Here is a 21,232-nt window from a genome sequence, read left to right as displayed (position 1 = left end):
TCTCCTGGATCTATTTTCCAAGTCAGTTGTTTTTCCAATGAGGTATTTTATATTTTCTTCTATTTTTTCATTCTTTTGATTTTGTTTGACTGATTCTTTATGTCTCATAAAGTCATTAGCTTCCACTTGCCCAATCCTAATTTTAAGGAATTATTTTTTTCAGTTAGCTTTTGTACCTCCTTTTCCATTTGGCCAATTCTACTTTTAAAGGAGCTGTTTTCTTCAGTGGATTTTTTTTTTTCCAATTTGGCCAATTCTGTTTTTAAGGAGCTGTTTTCTTCAGTCAATTTTTGTGCTTTCTTTTCCAAGGTGTTGACTCATTTTTCATAATTCTCTTTGCATAATTCTCATCTCTTTTCCTAATTTTTCTTCTGCCTCTCTTACTTGATTTCTAAAATCCTTTTTGAGATCTTCCAAGAGGACTTTTTGGGCTTGAGACTAATTCATATTCCCCTTTGAGGCTTCACATGTCAGCATTTTGACATTGTTGTCCTCTTCTGAATTTGTGTTTTGATCTTTCCTATCGTCATAGTAGCTTTCTATAGTCAGAGCTCTTTTTAGTTTTTGCTCATTTTAAAAAGTTGAGCTCTGCTCCTGGGGTACAGGGGGCACTACCCCAAGCTTCTTGCACTGGGGACTAAGGGTCTAGTCACTAACTTTCTGTGGCGGGCCTCTGGGGTTGGTGGCTTGCCCACTGCACTAGGGTAGCCCAGCCTAGTCATGCATGTTGTGCCCTGGATTCCAGGGCTAGCAGTTTGCCTGCTGCACTGGGGCTAGAGGCCTCCCAGCTGGCCTGCTGAGCTTGGACCACAGGGGCACTGGTTGCTGATCTGTGCTGTAGCTAAGAGCCTCCTGCTGGTTTGCCTGGACACCACCTGTTCTGGGCTACACTATCAATTAAAATAACTAGGTGACAACTTCAACAAAGCTGCAGGATTGAAAAAAATTCCACATAAACCATAAGCATTTATATACACTACCAACAAAATATAGCAGCAAGAGATAGAAAGAGAAATTCCATTTAAAATAACTGCAGACAATATAAAATACCTGGAAGTCCACCTGCCAAGACAAATCTAGAGATTATATGAATATGATTACAAAACATTTTTCACACAAATATAGATCTAAATAATTGGAGAACTATTAATAGCTCATGGGTAGGCAAAGCCAATATAATAAAAATGCCAATTCTACATAAATTGATTTACTTATTCAGTGGCATACCAATCAAAATACCAAAGAATTATTTTTAGAACTAGAAACAAATAGTAATAAAATTCATCTAAAAGAACTAAAGGTCAAGAATATCAAGGGAATCAATAAAAAAAAAATGTTAAGGGAGATGGCCTAACAGTTTCAGATTTCAAACTATATTACAAAGCAGTAATCATCAAAAACAATTTGGTACTGGATAAGAAATAGAGTGGTGAATCAGTGGAATGGATTAGGTACATAATACACAGTAGGAAATGACCACGTAATCCAATGACTGAAAAATCCCAACATCTAAGCTTTGGGGGTAAAAATTCAATATTTGACAAAAACCACTGAGAAAACTGGAAAACAGTTTGGCAGAAACTAGGCACAGACCAATATCTCACACAATATACCCAGATAAGGTCAAAATGGGTAAGTGATTTAGACATAAAGGATATCATAAATAAATTAGGGGAGCATAGAAAATATACCTATCAAATCTATGCATAAGGGAGGACTTTATGACCAAACAAGAGATAGAGGAGATTATAAGAAGTAAAACAGATGTTTTTGATTACATGAAATTAAAAGCTTTTGCACAAATAAAATTAATGAATCCAAAATTAGAAGTAAAACAGAAAACTGGGAGAGGGGGAATTTGCAACAAGTTTCTCTGAGAAAGGCCTCACTTCTCAAACACATAGGAAACTGATCCAAATTTACACAAATAAGACCCAATCTCTAGTTGATAAATGGTCAAAGGATATGAATAGGCAGTTTTCAGAGGAAGAAATCAAAGCTATCAACAGTTACATAAAAAAAATGTTCTAAATCTGTACCAATTAGAGAAATGCAAGTTAAAAACAACTCTGAGATAGCACCTCACACCTATCAGACTGTGTAACATGACAGAAAAGGGAAATGACAAGTAATGGAGGGGATGTGGAAAAACTGGAACACTAACGCGCTGTTGGCGGAACTGTGAATTGATCCAACTACTCTGGAGAACAGTTTGGAACTACACCCAAAGGGCTATAAAACTGGCCATACCTAGAGATCAAAGAAAAGGGAAAATGACATATTTGTAGTAGCTTTTTTTGTGGTGGCAAAGAATTGGAAATTGAGGGGATGCCCATCAGTTGGGAAATGGCCGAGCAAGTCGTGGTATATGGGTGTTAGAATACTACTGCGCTATAAGAAATAACAAGCAGGATGGTTTCAGAAAAACCTGCGAGGACTTATTTGTGAACAAAGTGAAGTGAACAGAACCAGAAGAACATTGTATACAGTAACAGCAATATTGTAAGGGTGATCAACCGTGAAAGACTCAACTATTCTGATCAAGACAACGATGTATTCCAAGACAATTCCAAAGGACCCACAATGAAGAATGTTATCCACCTCCAGAGAGAGAACTGATGAACTCGGAGTGAAGACTGAAGCATCCTTTTTTTTTTACTGTTTTCTTTTGCTTATGTTTTATTTTGCAACATGGCTAATATGGAAATGTTTGGCATGACCTCACATATGTAATAGAAATCAAAGTGCCTGCTCCTCAATGAGGGAAGAAGGGAGTGAGTGAAAGAGAATTTGGAACTCAAAATTATAAAAAATGATGGTTAAAAATTCTTTTACATGCAATTGGGAAATATTTAATGAAACAAAAATAATTTTTAAAAAACATTGATACTATTCTAAGACACTCTACCTATGAAGACTACAACCTTAACAGACAATTTAAAGAGTTGCTATGAGGGGCACGTAGGTGATGCAGTGGATAGAGCACCAGCCTGAAGTCAGGAGGACCCGAGTTCAAATCCTGCCTAAGACCAAACACTTGACATGTGACCCTGGGCAAGTCACTTAACCCCAACTGCCTAAAAATTTAAAAAAAAAAGAAAGAGTTGCTATGACCCAAAATGCCATGCCTGGTGGCCAAGCCCATTGTAATGAGTCTCTCCAAATTGTTCGTGTCCACGTTCATGAAGGCAGGTAGGTGGCACAGTGGATAGAGAGTGGTGGAGTCTTGGAAGTCAGGAAAACTCACTAGTCTCTCCAAACTCTCTGAATGTGTCTTAGCCTCAGGTGACACACAGTCCATGACAAGGCTCATACCAGTATCCTTCGTATTTGGGATAGGTTCTATCAGAACTTAAACTTTATTCCGGTAGTCTATGAAACCTTAGGGTCACCTCAACACCATGATGGAGTACTGCAGGACAGTCTTAATGAATGGTATTAGTATAATAAGTAGTAGTATAGCTAGGTGGTGTAGTGTATAGAGAGCACTAGGTTTAAAGTCAAGGAAGTGAGTTCAAATCTGGCCTTAAATACTAGTTGTATAACCCTAGAAAAGTCACTAAGTTGCCATTTGCCTCAGTTTCCTCAACTGTAAAATAGGGACAAGAAAATACAACCCACCTTCCAGGCTGCTATGACAATCAAATGAGACACTATTTGTCAAGCACCCATCATGGTGCCTGGCACACAGAAGGTACTTGACAAATGCTTGTTTCCTGCCTTCCTTCCTAATGCATTAGCAACTTTCTCCTCCTCTACTCCAAAGCGAGAAATGAAGTGAATATCACACACTTGGCCCTGGAATGCTGAGATTCACTAAATGATATCACTAGTACTGGACAAGAAGAAATCCTGTTCCTAGGAATCCATCATAACCTTCCAGGGTTATTGTGTGAATCAAATAACATATGCAACACATTTTCCAATCTTAAAGTATTCTATGGTGCTTTTATAAAAAGTATGTATTTATCTATAATAGACGGTGCTTATGTAAATGATAGCTATTATAATAATGATTATCATTATTATTTCTCATCTTTCAAAATAGAAAAACAATAGCCACCTGAGATGATATTTATAAATACTGTCTACTCCCTGGAAGGAAATTACGAACAAGAATGTGGTACATAACAAAAATATTAAAGATCCACTAAAGTCCTCCTGGAAACCCCACATTTTCCAAGGTTTTGCCAATACAGCACAAACTCTGGCAAGACTTGGTAAGGCTTCCAGTGCAGGCCCAGTAATGAAGTCTGGACAAGACACGCTAAACACGAAGAGGCTCATTATCAAAAGGCTGACTACCAAGCAGGGAATATTTTTTGGCAGCAGCAACCTAGAAAACAGACCAAATTACAAAATGGCTTTCAGCCCTGTTCACTCCTTTTTTTCATTCCAAAGCAACAACGGCCAGCATGGCAGAAACTGGGAAGTGGTTCACAGAGTTGGGGGCTGGCTGCAAATATGCATTTAAATAGCAGTACTCTCACTGTGTGATCTTCTTCCAACACCCAATGCAATGACAAACTCCTAGGGAAACTGAACCTCACAGAGAGACCAAATGGAACACTGACTCCTGCCCCTAAGATACTGGAACAACAACAGGCACTACATTATCACTTATTTTACAGATGAGGAAACTGAGGGACAAAGGCTTGTCCCGTAGTCACAAAGCACTCTTTCCACCATATGAGACTTATAGGAAAACACAGTCAAAAATCACAAAGGACGAGAGAGCTTGGAAGGGATACAAACTACATCAGTGATGGTCACAATGCTACCTATAAAATCATCGATTATAATCATTTCTCTACAGACTGAATATCACTATTCCAGCTATGAGGACCTTACTTTCTACATTAATATATTTAAATTCAAATCCCCACTCATCATAAAAATGAAAATTACCAGGAGGGTAATGTTTTCTAAAGAGAGTACCAGAGAGATTGTGAAAGTAAACCCCCTGGAGACTAGTCTCCTCTCAAAGTGCAAACTCCTTTTACCACCACAGGGGACTGTGTATCTGCATAAAAAAAAAAAAGTTTTTAAAAGAAACACATAACTTGAGGCTTATTGCTCCTGCTTAGAAGTAATAAATAATTTGACATTTTCCAGGGACTTTAAAGGGGCCATTAAAGCCCACACCCTCAAATGTTGATGGTTCTAAGTTCAATAGGAATCTGTTGCTATGATTAGAGATGAAAAAGGATATTATGAAAATAACTCACCTTGGATAAGGAAATTTTGAGCAAGTAACCTCTATAATTTTCAATGCAGATTTCCTTTTATATTTTTGCAAATGACCAAAGCCTAAGGAAACCAAATAGGAATGTAATTGGATTGAATGATTCAAAAGGTAGTTAAGACTAGTATTAGTTCTGAGATGCAACTATCTAATGTTTATTATGTCTGCAGGGTTATATCGAAGGCAAGGGGGAGTCATAATAAAACAGAATACTATGGGAAAGAAAGATCAGGAGGGGTCTTTATCAATTTATGACTCTATTAAGGAGTAATGACCTGCAAACTCCCATATGAGGAAAGGCAGTGAGATGTGCCTCCACACTCAACTGGTCTAGCTTTCCAAACTAATCTAGATCACAGAAATCTTTAAACCTCAGGGCCTAAGAAATAAAGACTAAGATTCAGGATAACATTTGGTAGACTTTCAAGATCTTAACACTGCATAAACTTCAGTCTAGCACGTTATAAGACTTGGTAGCTAACGTGTGGGCAGCGAGGTAGCACAAACCTGAAGTCGGGAAGACATCTTCCTGAGTTCAAATCTGGCCTCAGACACTTACTAGCTGTGTGACCTTTGGCAAGTCACTTAACTGTTTGCCTTAGTTTTCTCATCTGTAAAATGAGCTGGAGAAGGAAATGGCAAACCGCTCCAGTATCTTTGCCAAGAAAACCCCCAATGGGATCATGAAGAGTCAGAGACAACTGAACAACAGCTAACATGTAAGCCTTCTCAAATAAGCTCCAAGGTGTGAAGTATTGAGTTGGTGGTGGTATGCATGGGTCTCTTTTAAAACAAATATTCATTATTGCACAAAGTTCAGCTGGAAGGGAAGTTCAAACCACCAACATTAATGACAGTGTGTTGACTGGTGGCATTCTCTCCATCTGTCTGTATTGACGATATGGGAAGCATGTCCCACCGTTGTTTTAGGCAAATACCCAACAAGGATGAGTAGTATTCACATGAATTGAGTTATCCTATTTGTCTGACCACTCCTTGTAGGACTCATTTGCTGGATTTTCATCCAGGTCACACTAATGAGTATGCTCCAAAGCTCTGTCTTAGGCCCTCTTCTCTTTTTCCTCTGTCCCATAGTCACAAAGCACTCTTTCCACCATATGAGACTTATAGGAAAACACAGTCAAAAACCACAAAGGATGAGAGAGCTTGGAAGGGATACAAACTACATCCGTGATGGTCACAATGCTGCCTATAAAATCATCGATTATCATCATTTCTCTACAGACTGAATATCCAGTATTCCAGCTATGAGGAGATCTCTTCACCTCCCATGGGTTCCACCTTCATCTCTATTGTCATGCCTCCCAATCTACATACCCAGCCCAAGTCTATACCTTGACCTACACAAGTCCTGTATCAGCTACCTTCAGAAGTCTCATGGGAATCTCAAACTCAACATGTCCAAAACAAGGACTTATTCTTTTCCCAAAAAACTCTCTCCTCTTCCCAACTTCCTAACTGTCAAGGGTATCATGATCCTCCCAGTTACCTCAGCTCTAACTTCAATGTTATCCTTACCTCCTTACTTACTCTCACCCCACATATCCAATCCATTGCAAAGGTTATTTCTACCTTCTCAGCACCTCTTATGGAAACTGCCTTTTCTTCACTGACACAGCCACCACCCTAGTTTACGCATTCATCATCTTTCCTCCAGAATAAAATGACAGTCTTTTAATTGGCTGCCTGCCATAAATCTCCCCCATTCCATCCCCCACTCAGATGTCAAAGTGATTTTCCTAAAGCATAACTGACCAAATCACCTCCCCGCACAATAAGCTCCGGGAGCTTCCTATTACTTCTAGGATCAAATATAAATGACTGTATTTGGCATTTAAGTTCTTTATAGCCTAACCGCTTCCTACTTTTTCACTTAATCCAATCTGGTTATGCTGGCCTACTTGACATGACCCCTCCAACTCCTGTCTCCATGCCTTATACAGGCTGTCCACCATGTTTAAAATGCTTTCTCTCCTCACCTTAGCTTCTTACTGTCCATCTTCCTTTAAGATTCCACCCAAATCTTGCCTTCTGCATTTGTCTCCCCCGTTAGAAAGTGACAGGCATCCTTAATCCATTTGCTTTTCCCTCTGTGATTTCTTTTAAGTAGCTGTGGAACTCACTGAGGAGATCTTGTACTATTCTGGGATTTGGTGTCATCGGCACAATGCCATCTGGAGGACTTGTCTACAGGGAAGCCCTCTTTCGTTTGGACTCCCCACTGGATACCCTCCTCAAAAGTAGAGTGACAACTTCTGGCAATATGTGTCATGCCTTGCTTGACACCAATAATCAGGAGACTGCTGAGATTGTAGTAATCAAGGAATCTTGTATGATCTTCACATAAGCATGGGAGACAACATGACGGAAGAAGACCTTTAAAGATGCCTTCTGTTTACTGAACCAATGCATTTTATAATAATCAGCAAGCAATAAATGGCAGGATTTTGTATCCTCTGTACCTTTCATTCAACTGTGTGACTGAGGATATAGTCTGCTAAAAATAAGATGTCTATTCACCTTTTCACAATTTCACCAAAAATATACTCAAAAAGTAAGCAGATCATTCTCATAAGATGCTATAGAAAATAGGCAAATGAATGGCTATTAATAAAGTCCTCTCAATCATCTTGTTTTAAATGATACTATTCCTGATCTGTTATGGTTACTCAGCATCTTCCTTTTTTTCACACATCTTTAAAATCATTTGATCCCTCAATGCTGTCAACACTGACCCTCCAGCATGAATGTTTTCTGGGATTCATCTGGTCTGGTGTAGCTGTTCTTCCAATATTTCTCCTATAACAGCCATTCCAACTTCATAGAATATATCAGAGGCTGGGAAGGATGAAATCCAAGTGTGGTTTTTCCATTTAATGATGATGAAAAGTTTGGGAGAGGAATTCTTATAGAGCTGCACCATTTCCAACAATTTGTTGTCCTTTCTGTTTTATCTCTAAATGTTCTTTGGAGAAGCTGGTTTAGTTGAGTCTAATACCAAGCTTTCCACAGACTTGTTCTGCCCCTTCATTGTTGTTTTTTCTTGTGAGGTAATATTGCACAAAATTTTCTCCTAGTCTCCTCCCTAACATTGTGCAAAACAGCTTCCATTCTAAACCAACATTGCCCTTGATTCTCTTATTTCTCTTCTCATTAAGATCAAATGTTTGCCAGCAGAAGCAGTTCCTTGGCTCCTCCATTTTCCTCACTACAGCAATGGCTTTCTGGTAATGATCCATGCCAATGTCTTTTGCTTTTATCTGCTTCCCATCATGCAGCATGAATGAATCAGGTTGGCACTCTTGCAATTGTATTTCTCCTTCTAACTGATCTGACTATATACAGACAGCTGGTACAAGAATAACACAACAGTGACCAATTATTAGCAGTCTATTAAAATACAGCCAATTTTATTGGTGTATGTGACATTGTTCACTGCTCAGCATATCCACTTCATAAATGAAGTACTCATGATATATATAAGCATGATGCTTCTGACTGGTCTATAGGCCTTTGGTCTCTTTCATTTCTTAATCCCAAACCATATTTTCCAATTATCCCTTGCAATCTTTTGCATCAAGATTACTGAGTACCAATGTCTACTCACAGATAGGCAGCTAGGTGGCATAATGAGTAGAATACTGGGCCTGACGTCAGTAAGGATTGAGGCGGTTTTTTTCAGCACATTTGTCACACCTATTCAGGGCAGCAAGGTAGTATAATGGATAGAGCACCAGGCCTGGAGTCAGGAAGACTCATCTTCCTGAGTTCAAATCTGACCTCAGATACTTTCTAGCTGTGTGGCCCTGGGCAACTCACTTAACCTCTGCCTACCTCAGTTTCCTCAACTTCAAAATGAGGACCACCATGGCACCTACTTTGTAGGGTTGTGGTAAGAACCAAATGAGATAATATTGTAAACAACTTAACATACGGCTTGGCACACAGTAGGTGCTTAATAAATGCCTGTTCTCTTCATCTCCTTTCTTTTATGGTAATCTGTTTATATCACAAATACTGCAAGGTAAGATAACAAATTTTCTCACAAAATTATGTTTCTTATGAGCTTTGGGTGTAAAATGGAAGCAACCTTGCCAACTCCTTTATTTCTCTCCCCAAAGAGAATTTGTGAATCATCAACCTTCAACCTCCTTATGGTTTCTTGTTTCATTTATAGTGATAATGTCAATACTGACTCAATCTGATTCCTCCAATAGCATGTTGCCATTGGTTGGTGGGCCAGGATTTCACTTTTAGAGTACCAGCAATTATTTTTTTTTCCTTCCAGCTCACACATTCCATATTCCAGGCAAAATAAGTAGCAAGTAGCAGAGTCAGCATTTGAACCCAAATCAGATTTCCCTGATTTTCGATTCAGTGCTCTTTCCACTGGACTGGGCTATCTTCGTGTTGTTTCCCCTCCAGAAGTATTAAGTTCTTTGATAATAGTAACTGCTTTTGTTTTTCACTTCAAATACCTACCACAGTGGTAAATAGCACATACTTAAAAATGATTTTTGTATTAACTTGGTGTTTGCAGATGGTCTAATATCTTCTTCCTCTCCTGCTATTTCACCACAATCACTGCAGAACAAGAGCACAGCCACAGAAAACGGAGGGCCACTGTATGTTTTTCCTTTGTTTCACAAGTCACCATGGCCAATGATTATCATTAGTTGGTAGTCCATCTGCTAAAGATAAGCCTCTCCAAATCTGACTAGGCTGGCCTGTAAGTAGCATACATGACCTGTCTTCTAGATCATACTTTTGCCTTTCCAATTTGGTAGAAACAGACAGAGTTTGTAGTCCACTAGGAAATCCCTGGAGGGGCTACATACCATGATGAGGAAATAGAGGAGGACTTCAGTCATGCATGGCATAAAACAAAAAAAATATGCTCACCAACAATGGTGGACACTAATGCAGGACTACCATGTAGTGTCCAAACAAAAGAGAGATTTCCTATTGACAGTGAGATCCTCCAAACGCTTCTGCCTGTGGATTACACTGTGCTGATGATATCAAGTTCCAGGATACTAAATGGTCTCCCCATTAAGGTCCTTGGTCACTCAAAAAGGATTGACCAAGCAATCTACATGGGGAAAAAACAGTAGATGAAAAATGTGCAGTGCCCAAATAAGGACATTCAATTGACTAGGCAGTCCAGTGAGTTAGTTCAATATTACATTTATCTTGGACAAAGAAAGCAGAAGGACAGTGAACTGGGCCCAGAAATCACAAGGAGAAGGAGGGTAGACTGTTTTGTGTTTGGGAAACTATAGAGAGATTTCAATGATCTCCCTGCTGTTCCCTGACACAAAAGCTCATCTTTTTAACATCAATATTCTCCAAGCCATATTATCATTATGAAACATGACGCTACCAATCACACCACAGTCACTGAAGAATTAAAATCATCAGCACATGGTGAGTCTAAGTATGCTGCAGCTTATTACAATAATGATTTACATGTCAGAAGTGACATAAAAGGCATCATGAAGAAAATAAACAATCCAAAATGGAAATGGGCCAGTTATATAACATGGGCAAGCAATAATGGACAGACAGTCTGAGAACTACATTGGTACTCATGAACTACCGAAAAAGATAGAAGTGGTTTCCAACTTTCAGGACATGAACCTGGGAGGGGCTATCAAATAATTGTAAAAGTCCACAAATGGACATGCAAAACTACAAATAATGCCTTACAATATAGGTAAGATTTTTCTAAATGAATGTAGATACTATTTCAAAGCATCACTGAATTCCCAGAATCTTTTTGGTCATATGCTTTCTCAATCAATGCATAGTAATAGCACAAGTATTATCATGTGGTGGGGGAAGGCAATCTGCAAATTTTTTCACGTTAAAAGGGAGCTCTTACACCTGAAAACATTGGCAATAATTGCTATCTAGGCAGGTCTCTTGCATATTGGGTAGATTTTCCAGAGAAGACTCATAAAGGGCCATGGATAAGAATAGCACAGGATAAGAAGGCATAGATGGCCTGAGGCCTGACCCAGCAGAGGAAGGCCAGATCAGGGATATCACAAACCCATCAAAGTAAGAATTTCAGTCATTTTTCAGTTGTGTCCCCCTCTCTGTGATCCCATTTGGGGTTTTTTTGGCAAAGATGCTGGAGTAGTTTGCCATTTTCTTCTCCAGTGGATTAAGGCAAATAGAAGTTAAACAATTTGTCCAGACTCACAATTCTAATAAGTGTCTGGGGCCACATTGGAACTCAGGACAATGATCCTGACTCCAGCCTAGCATCCTATCCACTACACCACCTAGATGCCCTGAAGTAAGAATAGGTGTGACAAATTGTGCTGAAAGAAGATCAGAACCCTCCCTATTCTCAAAAGGCTTATAATCTACTTAATTATTTAGTGAGAGGATTTCAATATGGTAGCAGGGTCACTTGGATGATACTTTTTGTAACTACATAAATCAGAACAAGATTATATTAAAAGAAAAGCAAAAAACAAAAAAGACAAGGGGAGGGAGAAATAAAAAGATAAAATAAAGAAAAAAAAACTGGACACAGATCAGTGACAAAATGAGACCAGTTGGGCAAGCAGTTATAAGGACCTAAAATTATCCAATATTTTATATAACAGCAACATGCATTAATACAGTACTTTACAAAGCACTTTTCTTAAAACAAACCTATGAGAAAGGTGGAGAAATTATCATTATTATTGTTGTTCTTGTTTTACAAATGAGAAAATTAAGAGGTTAGGTAACTTGCATATGGTCACATAACTAAGTGGCAATAGTACAACTTGAATTCAGGTCTCTTGATTCTACGCCCAGCCTTCTTTCCACCATTTTCTGCCTTCTCTGTAGTACTAGAGTTCAGGATTGCTCATTTTTTATCCTCTTCCAGAAAGCCTGAGGAATGAAAACAAAACTAGCCTATAAAATTATATGGCTAAACAGAAACTTTCTTTCTTATTGAAAAATGTTTTCCTTTCTTTTCCTGTTCATCCATCCAAATAATAATAATTAAGTTTCTCGAGGCTATCATTCATTAAGTCTTACTGATCATCAGCACATTATATAAAATCAGTTTTATTTCCAAAAAAATACAGTCATCCTTCCAGCTGTTCAGACCAAACCAGAAGTGTCTGCATTGAATCACCAAGTTAGGTCAGCTGAATATTAGTGTGATTTCAATTACACAGTTATTAATTCCATTAAACAAAGAAAAATAGTTAAGCACTTGAGCTTCCTCTTTAAAAAAAAAAAATTAAAAACTCTCTTGAGTCCGAGGAACCTGAATTATGTGCCTATAAAACAAAATCTTGTAAAAATCTATCTTTTAATTAAGTAGATTAAAATACTTGAACTTTTGAAATTCCAGAGGTATGTGTAATATGCATCAAATAAACCTACAATACCCCCAGCCAAAACTCCCCTTTAGCAAATTCAGAAATCAGCATTTGGTCCACCCTGCATACATTTCATTCACATTCACATTCATCTCCACTCTTATGAGTCAGTGTTTGTAAGACCCTGAATCAGCCTCAGAGCTCAGCTCTGTGAGTCCCATAACTGATCCTTCAGTCACAAAATCATCAGGATAGCCAGTGGCTACCAGCGATTCTTCCTGCAGGAAGGCGGAGCAGTGAGTGTGAATGGAAAGCCAGGCCTCAGACATGTAGCTAGGGTAGTTCCCCATTCCCCAGCTTCCATAAGCTTCCATAATGCCTAGCAAAGCAGGTAGCACTGACCAAGAACACACAAAAGCAGACTTTTAAGCTGAACTCTGAGAGCTCCTCAGGGCAGCCCCTTATCAACTCACTTTCAAGAAGCAAAATTTGGAAGAAGCATTCTCTCAAATCACATTGGTCTTTGCAGTAGCAGTGACTGAGGCTATTAGGCTAAGAACTAAGATTATGGAGGTGAAAGTCCTCAGAGAGTAAGAAAACAAATATTCAAATCAGGCTACTGTTTTTAAACCATGGAGTAGGAATGCTTCACAGGAAGTCCTCTGGTATATCTAGTTGCCTACAACTGCACAGGGACTGTTTCAGAAAGAATGCATTTTTTAAATCTCTCAGGGAAAATCACCATGGTTAATAATATTTATCTCCTATCAATAGCAAATGAGCTATTAAAAATATAATGAAGATTTCCAGTCTCAAGATGGTAGAGTGAGGAAGGAACCTCTGAAGCCTTCCCAAATTCCCTCCAAACAACTAAGAAAACTCCTCAGAATTAACCTAGGAGCTGAGAAGCAGCTTACCAGCCCAGGCAGGAAAGATCTATCTCACAGGAGGTGGTAGGGAAAGGTGGTCCAAGAGCAGCAGCAGCAGCAGCAGCCAGCATCACCACAGGGGGCCTGCAGCAAGCCTCCAAGCCCAGGGCAATCCACCAGCTAGGCCCTGCCCTCCTACAAACCAGCAGCCCCCTGGGCAAGTGAGCAGGCAGTGCAGGGCAGCAAGGCCCCCACCCCAGCGACCCCACCCCCAGCACAGGCCACCAGTGAGGCCTTCATCCCATCGCTGACCAGTAGTGAAGCCCTGTCCCAGGGTGGGCCAACAGCAAGACCCTGCCCCTGGGGGTCTACCAGCAGAAAGACCCTATTTCCATAGCAATCCTACAGCAGGGCCCCACTCCTGGGGCAGACCAGTAACAAGATCTCTCCTTTGGGGCCAGCCATCAGAAAGACTCTGTTACCATAGCAAACCAGCAGCCAGGCCCCAACCCTGAAGCAGCAGCTAAACCCCACACCCAGGGGAGGTCCCAACCCCCAATATAAGCCAGAAGGGAGGCCTACCCTCCAGAGAAAGCAAGTAGTTAAGCCTTAAAGCCCACTGAAAGACAGCAGTAACACCTAGAGCCCCAGCACAAAAAGGACCAGAGCTCAACTCTCACATAAAAACACCAAGTCACACACAGAGAGACACAAAAGGCAGAAAAAATGAGCAAAAACCAAAAAAGCTTGACTATGGAAAGTTACTATGGTGATAGGGAGGATTAAGGCATAAACTTGGAAGAGGACAATAATGTCAAAATGGTTACACGTGAAGCCTCAAAAAAAATGTAATTCAGTCTGAGACCCAAAAAGAATTATTGGAAGAGCTTTAAAAGGATTTTAAAAAGCAAATTAGAGAAGTAGAAGAAAAATTGGGAAAAGAAATGACAATAATGCAAGAGAATCATGAAAAAAGAGTCAATAGCATGCAAAAGATGTACTAAAATTTACTAAGAAAAATAACTCCCTAAAAAATAGAATTGGCCAAAAGGAAAAGGAAGTACAAAAGCTCACTGAAGAAAATAATTCCTTAAAAATAAGAACTGAACAAGTGCAAACTATTGATTTCATGAGACATCAAGATATGACAAAAATCAAAAAAGTAAAAAAAATTGAAGAAAATGTGAAATTTCTCACTGGAAAAACAACTGACAGAGAAAACAGATGCAGGAGAGATAATGTAGGAATTATTGGATTACCTGAAAGCCATGATCCTAAATAAATAAATAAATAAATGAAGAGCCTGACCAACATTTTTCAAGAAATCATCAAAGAAAACTGCCCTGATATATTAGAACCAGAGGGCAACATAGAAATTGAAAGAATCCACTGATCACCACCTGACAGAGATCCCAAAATAAAAACTCCCAGGAACACCATAATCAAATTTTAGAGCTCATGGACCAAGGAGAAAGTACTGCAAGCAGCCAAAAAGACACAATTCAAATATCGTGAAACTACAGTTATGATTACACAGGAATTGGCAGCTTCTACATTAAAGAACCAGAGGGCTTGGAATATGATATACCAGAAGGCAAAGGACTTAGAATTACAACCAAGAGTCACCTACCCAGCAAAATAATTGAATATAGTCTTTAAAGGGGAAAAAAAAAATATTTAATGAAATACAAGACTTTCAAGCATTTCTAATTAAAATGCCAGAGCTAAATAAAATATTTGACCTCCAAATACAAGATTCAGGGGAAACATAAAAAAGTAAAAAAAGAAACAAGAAAGACAAAACTTTGAAAATTCAACAAGGTTAAACTGTTTATATTTCTATATGGCAAGATAATATTTATAACTTAACAACTTTATTACTAAAAGAGCAATTAGAAGGAGTATATATAGACAGAGGGTGTGGATATAAGATGACTTTGATAGGATGATACCCAAAAAACAAAATAAAGGGTCAAGAAAGAAAATTGCACTGGAAGAAGGAGGGGGGAGATTTAATGGGGTAAATTATCCCACATAAAAGAGGCATGAAAGAGTTATTATAATGAAGAAGATGGGGGAGGAGTGGCAGGCAAAACTCAAACTTTACTGTCATCAAAATTGACTTAAAGATGGAATAACATACATACTCAGTTGGACATAGAAAACCATCTTTCCTAGAAGGAAGTAAAAAGGCACAGTGATAATAAAAGGGGGAGAAAGAGAGAGGGAAGGAAGACTGATAAAAGGGAGAGTATATTGGGGAAGGCGGTGATCAGAAGTAAAATATTTGTGAGAGGGGAAGGGTGCAAGGGTAAGGGGGGGGATAAACAAGTGAAAAATAGCATGGAAAAAAATACAGAGTTATCATAACTAAAAATGTAAATGGAATGAACTCACCCATAAAACATAAGTGGATAGCAGAATGTATTAAAAAACAGAATCCTACAATATGTTGTTTACAAGAAATACATTTGAAGCAGAGAGATATACACAGGGTAAAAGGTAAGGAGCTGGAGCAGAATCTATTATGATTCAGCTGAAGTGAAAAAAAAGCAGGGGTAGCGATCATGATCTCAGAGCAAAAGCAAAAACAGATCTAATTAAAAGAGGTTTAAAAAAGGAAACTATATCTTGCTGAAAGGTACCATAGACAATGAAGTCATATCAATACTAAACATACCAAATGGTATAGCATCTAAATTTTTGAAGAAGTTGAATGAGTTACAGGAAGAAATAGAAAATAAAACTATACTAATAGGGGATCTCAACTAGATAAATCTAACCAAAAAAATAAACAAGAAGTTAAGAAGGTGAATAAAATCTGGAAAAGTAAGATATAACAGATCTCTAGAAAAAATTGAATGGGAATAGAAAGGAATATACTTTTTTCTCAGCAGTACATGGTACCTACACAGAAACTGACCATGTATTAGGACATTAAAACTCACAACCAAATGCAGAAAAGCAGAAATATTAAATGCATCTTTTTAAGATCATAATGTAATTACAATTACATTCAATAATGGACAACTGGAAGAGAAACTAAAAATAAATTGGAAATTAAATAATCTAATCTTAAAAAATAAGTGGGTCAAAGAATAAATCATGGAAACAATTGATAATTTCCTTAAAGAAAATGACAATAAGGCAACATACCAAAATTTATGTGATGCAGCCAAAGCAGTACTTAGGAGAAATTTTATATCTCTAATTGCTTACATCAATCAAATAGCGAAAAAGCAGATCAATGAATTAGGCATGCAACTAAAAAAATTAGAAAAAGAACAATTCAAAAATCCCTAGTTAAACACCAAATTAGAAATCCTGAAAATGAAAGGAAAGATTAATAAAACTGAAAGGATGCCATGAACTAATAAATAAAACTAGAAGCTGGTTTTATGAGAAAAATAAAATAAAATACATAAACCTTTGGTTAATTTGATTAAAAAATGAAAGAAGGAAACCAAATTACTAGTATCAAAAATGAAAGGGGTGAAAGAGGAAACTAACACAATTGTTAGGAGCTATTTTGCTCAATTATATGCCAAAAAAATTGACAATCTAAATGAAATTGATGAATATCTACAAAAATGTATATTACCCAAATTAACAAAGAAGAAATAAAATATTTAAATAACCCATTTTTAGAAAAAGAAAGAATAATTCATCCCAATACAATATAAACTATTTGGAAAAAAATAGGCAAAGAAGGAGTCCTACCAAATTCTTTTTACAACACAAATATGGTTCTGACACCCAAACAAGGAAGAGCCAAAACAGAGAAAGAAAATTATAGACCAATTTCCAAATGAATATTGATGCAAAAATAATAAATAAAGTGCTAGCAAAGGGATTACAACAATATATCACAAAGATCCCACACTACAACAAGGAGGAATTTACACCAGGAATGCAGGGCTGGTTCAATATTAGGAAAACTATCAGCACAATTGACCATATCAACAACAAAACCAAAAGAAATCACATGATTATCTCAAGAAATGCAGAAAAAGCCTTTGTCACAATATAGCACCCATTCCTATTAAAAAACACCCATTCTTACTGGAAAAAAAAAAAACACTAGAGGGCATAGGAAGAAATGGAGCTTACCTTAAAATGATCATACTTATCTAAAACCATCAGCAAGCATTATCTGTCATGAGGATAAGCTAGAAGCCATCCCAGTATAATCACAGGTGAAGCAAGTATGCCCGTTATCACCTCTATTATTCAATTCTGTACTAGAAATGATAGTTATAGCAATAAAAGAAGAAAAAGAAATTAGAGGAATTACAATAGGCAATGAGGAAATAAAACTATCACTCTTTGCAGATGTTATACTTACAACATACTATGATGTTATACTTAGAAACTAAAGAACTACTTGAAATTATTAACAACTTTAGCCAAGTTACAGGATATGAGATATAACCACATAAATCATCAGCACTACAATATATTACAACAAAGTCCAGTAGCAAGAGACAGAAAGAGAAATTCCATTTAAAATAACTGTTAAAACATATAAAATACTTGGGATTCTACCTGCCAAGACAAACCCAGCAACTATATGAACCCAACTATAAAACACTTTTCACACAAATAAAGTCAGATCTAAACAACTAGAAAAATATTAGTTGTTCATGGGTGGGCCTAGCCAATATAATAAAAATGACAATTCTACCTAAATTAATACATTTATTTAGTGCCCTATCAATCGAATTATCAAAAAAATTATTTTATAGAGCTAGAAAAATGATAACAAAATTCATCTGGATGAACAAAAATTCAAGGATATCATGAGAAACAATGAAAAAAATTGGAAAGAAGGTGGTCTAGCCATACCAGATCTCAAACTGTATTATAAAGAGGTAATTATCAAATGGGTACATGATTTATACATAAAGGGTGATACCATAAGCAAATTAAGAGAACAAAGAATAGTTTATCTGTCAGATTCATGGCCAAGGGAAGAATTTAGGACCAAAAGATACAGAGAGCATTACAAAATGTAAAATAGGTAATTTTGATCATATAAAACTTAAAAGCTTTTCCACAAACAAAACCAATGCAATCAAAATTAAAAGCAAAGCAGAAAACTGAGGGAAATTTTTACAATAAGTATTTCTGATACAGGCCCCATCTCTCAAATACATAGAGAACTGAGTCAAGTTTATAAAAAAAATAAGTCATTCTCCAACTGAATAATGGTCTATAGTCACATTAAAAAACACTCTAAATCACTATTGATCAGAGAAATGCAAATTAAAACAACTCAGAGGTACTACCTCACACCTATCAGAGCAGCCAATACGACCAAATGTTGGACGTCGGAGGGGATGTAGGAAAACTGGGACACTAATGCACTGCTGGTAGAGTTGTGAACTGATCCAGCTATTCTGGAGAGCAATTTGTAACTATGCTCAAAGCTGCATATCCTGTAAAGGGCCGGCTTTGGGAAGTTGGAGGGCTTAGGCCAGCCCGGTCTTACCTGTAGCTTATACTATGCCCGACAGCTGTGAAACTCAGAATATCGGCTCACCACCCCGCTGTTCCGTCTCTTGAGAACAGGATGCAGGAAGACAGGAAATGGATGGGGTACAGGACAGGACGCAGGAAAGAATGTAACAGACAAGGCACAAGGAAGGAAGGAAATCACTTAATTAGATTTGTACTTTTCATGAATAACAATGTTACTGTTGCTTGATCCAGTACTCTATAAGTCTGAGCCCTCAGATCAATAAACGGAAGTTTGTTCTTCACTGCTCTCACCTGGCCCGTGATTCTTTCTCTCTTCACACTCTGCCGGCATCAGACCATGGCCGGGGACGCAGGCGCTCATGGCAATACCCTTTGATTTGGCAATACCACTGCTAGGACTATATCCCAAAGACATTCAAAAAAAGGGGAAAGAACCTATTTATCAAAAATGTTTATATCAGCTCTTTTTGTAGTGGCTAAAAATTGGAAATCAAAGGGATGCTCATCAATTGGGGAACAGTTAAACAAAACATGGTATATAACTATAATGGAATATTATTGTGTTATAAGTAATGACAAGCAGGATGATTTCAGAAAAACCTGGAAAGACTTACATGAATTGATGCACAGTGAAGTGAACAGAACCAGAACACTGTACACAGTAGCAGCATATTGTCAGATGAATAACTGTGAGTGACTTAACTATTCTCAGCAACACAATGATCCAAGACAATTCCAAAGGACTAATGATGAAGCATACTATCCACCTCCAGAGAAATAACGGATATTGACTGAATACCGACTGAAGCATGCTATTTTTCACTTTCTTTTTTATTTGAGTCTTCTTATACAAAATGACTAATATGGAAATGTTTTATATAATTGCACACATATAACCTATATCTGATTGCTTATCATCTCAGAGAGACAGGAAGAGAGAGAGGGAAGAAGGGACAGAATTTGGAAATAAAACTTTAAAAATGTTAAAGAAAAATATAAAATGAAAATGTATATTAGAAATAAGTTACTAAGTAAAATCAAGTTTACCATCTTTTCTAAAAAGGATATGATGTAAGCATAAGTTTTGAGTGATTTTACTATGTGTCTGCACATTTTATAGAATTCAAATTTTTTAGAAAATTCTAAAAGTTTGAAACAGATTGGTTTCAATATTTCCTTTTTGCAGTTTTGATTCCACTTTTTCAATGTGTCAAAAAACACAGTTTCATTTTGCCAACATTTTCTCCATGCTCAAAGGGTGGAAAGACAAGTTTTCTCCCTCTGGAAAAGGAATTTCAATCACTATTGCAAACCTGCCCTAGACGTTGGGTTTCATCTTCATTTTCAAGAATCATTTTTAGCCTAACTTTAAAGCAGAGATCATGGAACCTTTTAGTGAAAGATCATTTTAGTCATTCTGGTCAGATGGGTACATTTGATTAATTGTTTTAAATGAAATTGGCACATGAACTGTCATCTTTTCTCTTCTTACTAATCCATCATGATAATTAGAAATTGCCTCTTCCCTAGTATTTCCTTTCATTCCCTCCTTCCTCCTTTTTGCCAGTTTAAGAAGGTTCTCACAGTAATAATCCTTCATTCAACAAGCCAAACTATATCTCCCTTTCCAGTCCCAGTTATATCACTTCCTGACAGGTTAGGCACTTGTTAACAGAGAGCAATGATTCAATTTTCCAGGCTTAGCCTAAAATATTGTAGGAAAACTGCCACTGATTCTATTTCTAGAAAGTTTTATTGACTCACTGGGCAACACTAAGTCTTAAAACGATAGAATCTTAGCCTTGGAAGGCACTTTAGAGGTCACTGAGTCTAACATTTCTCCCAATGAAAGAATCCATTCCACTCAAACATCCTTGACAGTAATACATCTCTTTTTTAAAACACTTCTAGTGACAGGAAGATCACTATTTTGTGACACAACCCATTCCCCTGCTAGACTGCCTTGATTGTTAGAAAGGTGTTTGCCATAGTAAACCAACTCTGCCTTTCTAGAACTTCTACCCACTGGTCCTAATTCTGCCTTCTAGAATCACATGTAATCAGCTACCACTCCCTCTTCCAACTACAGCACTTCAAATATCTGAAGAGAACTATTATGTTTCCCCGGAGTCTTTGCTTTTTAAGGCCTAAAATCCCTAATTCCCTCAATCCAATTACTAAATACAGTCATTTCCAGACCCTCACAATTCTGACTGCCCACCTCTATATATTTTCTCTACTTTGCCAAATTCTACTTCAAATACAACATGCAATAACAGTCA

At 37.6% G+C, this 21,232-nt stretch overlaps 1 protein-coding gene across 4 annotated transcripts in view; it reads right to left on the bottom strand.

Annotated features, from left to right (window-relative positions):
* Positions 1 to 21,232, bottom strand: part of IFTAP (intraflagellar transport associated protein) — an 80,356-nt gene that overhangs the window by 46,759 nt on the left and 12,365 nt on the right. The window contains exon 3 of one of the 4 annotated variants that reach the window (XM_078148245.1): positions 18,961 to 19,029. The exons of the other annotated variants lie outside the window; for them this stretch is intronic. The gene's annotated coding sequence lies outside the window, so the exon portion shown is untranslated. The remainder of the gene's footprint in view (positions 1 to 18,960; positions 19,030 to 21,232) is intronic. 4 annotated transcript variants of the gene reach the window in all.

The sequence above is a fragment of the Phascolarctos cinereus genome, unplaced genomic scaffold (assembly GCF_003287225.1).
Source record: "Phascolarctos cinereus isolate Bilbo 61053 unplaced genomic scaffold, phaCin_HiC Scaffold_9;HRSCAF=440, whole genome shotgun sequence".
In the NCBI taxonomy this organism is placed as follows: Eukaryota; Metazoa; Chordata; class Mammalia; order Diprotodontia; family Phascolarctidae; genus Phascolarctos; species Phascolarctos cinereus.
Note: the sequence above shows the minus strand (reverse complement) of the source record. Positions and strands in the feature narration are given on the sequence as shown.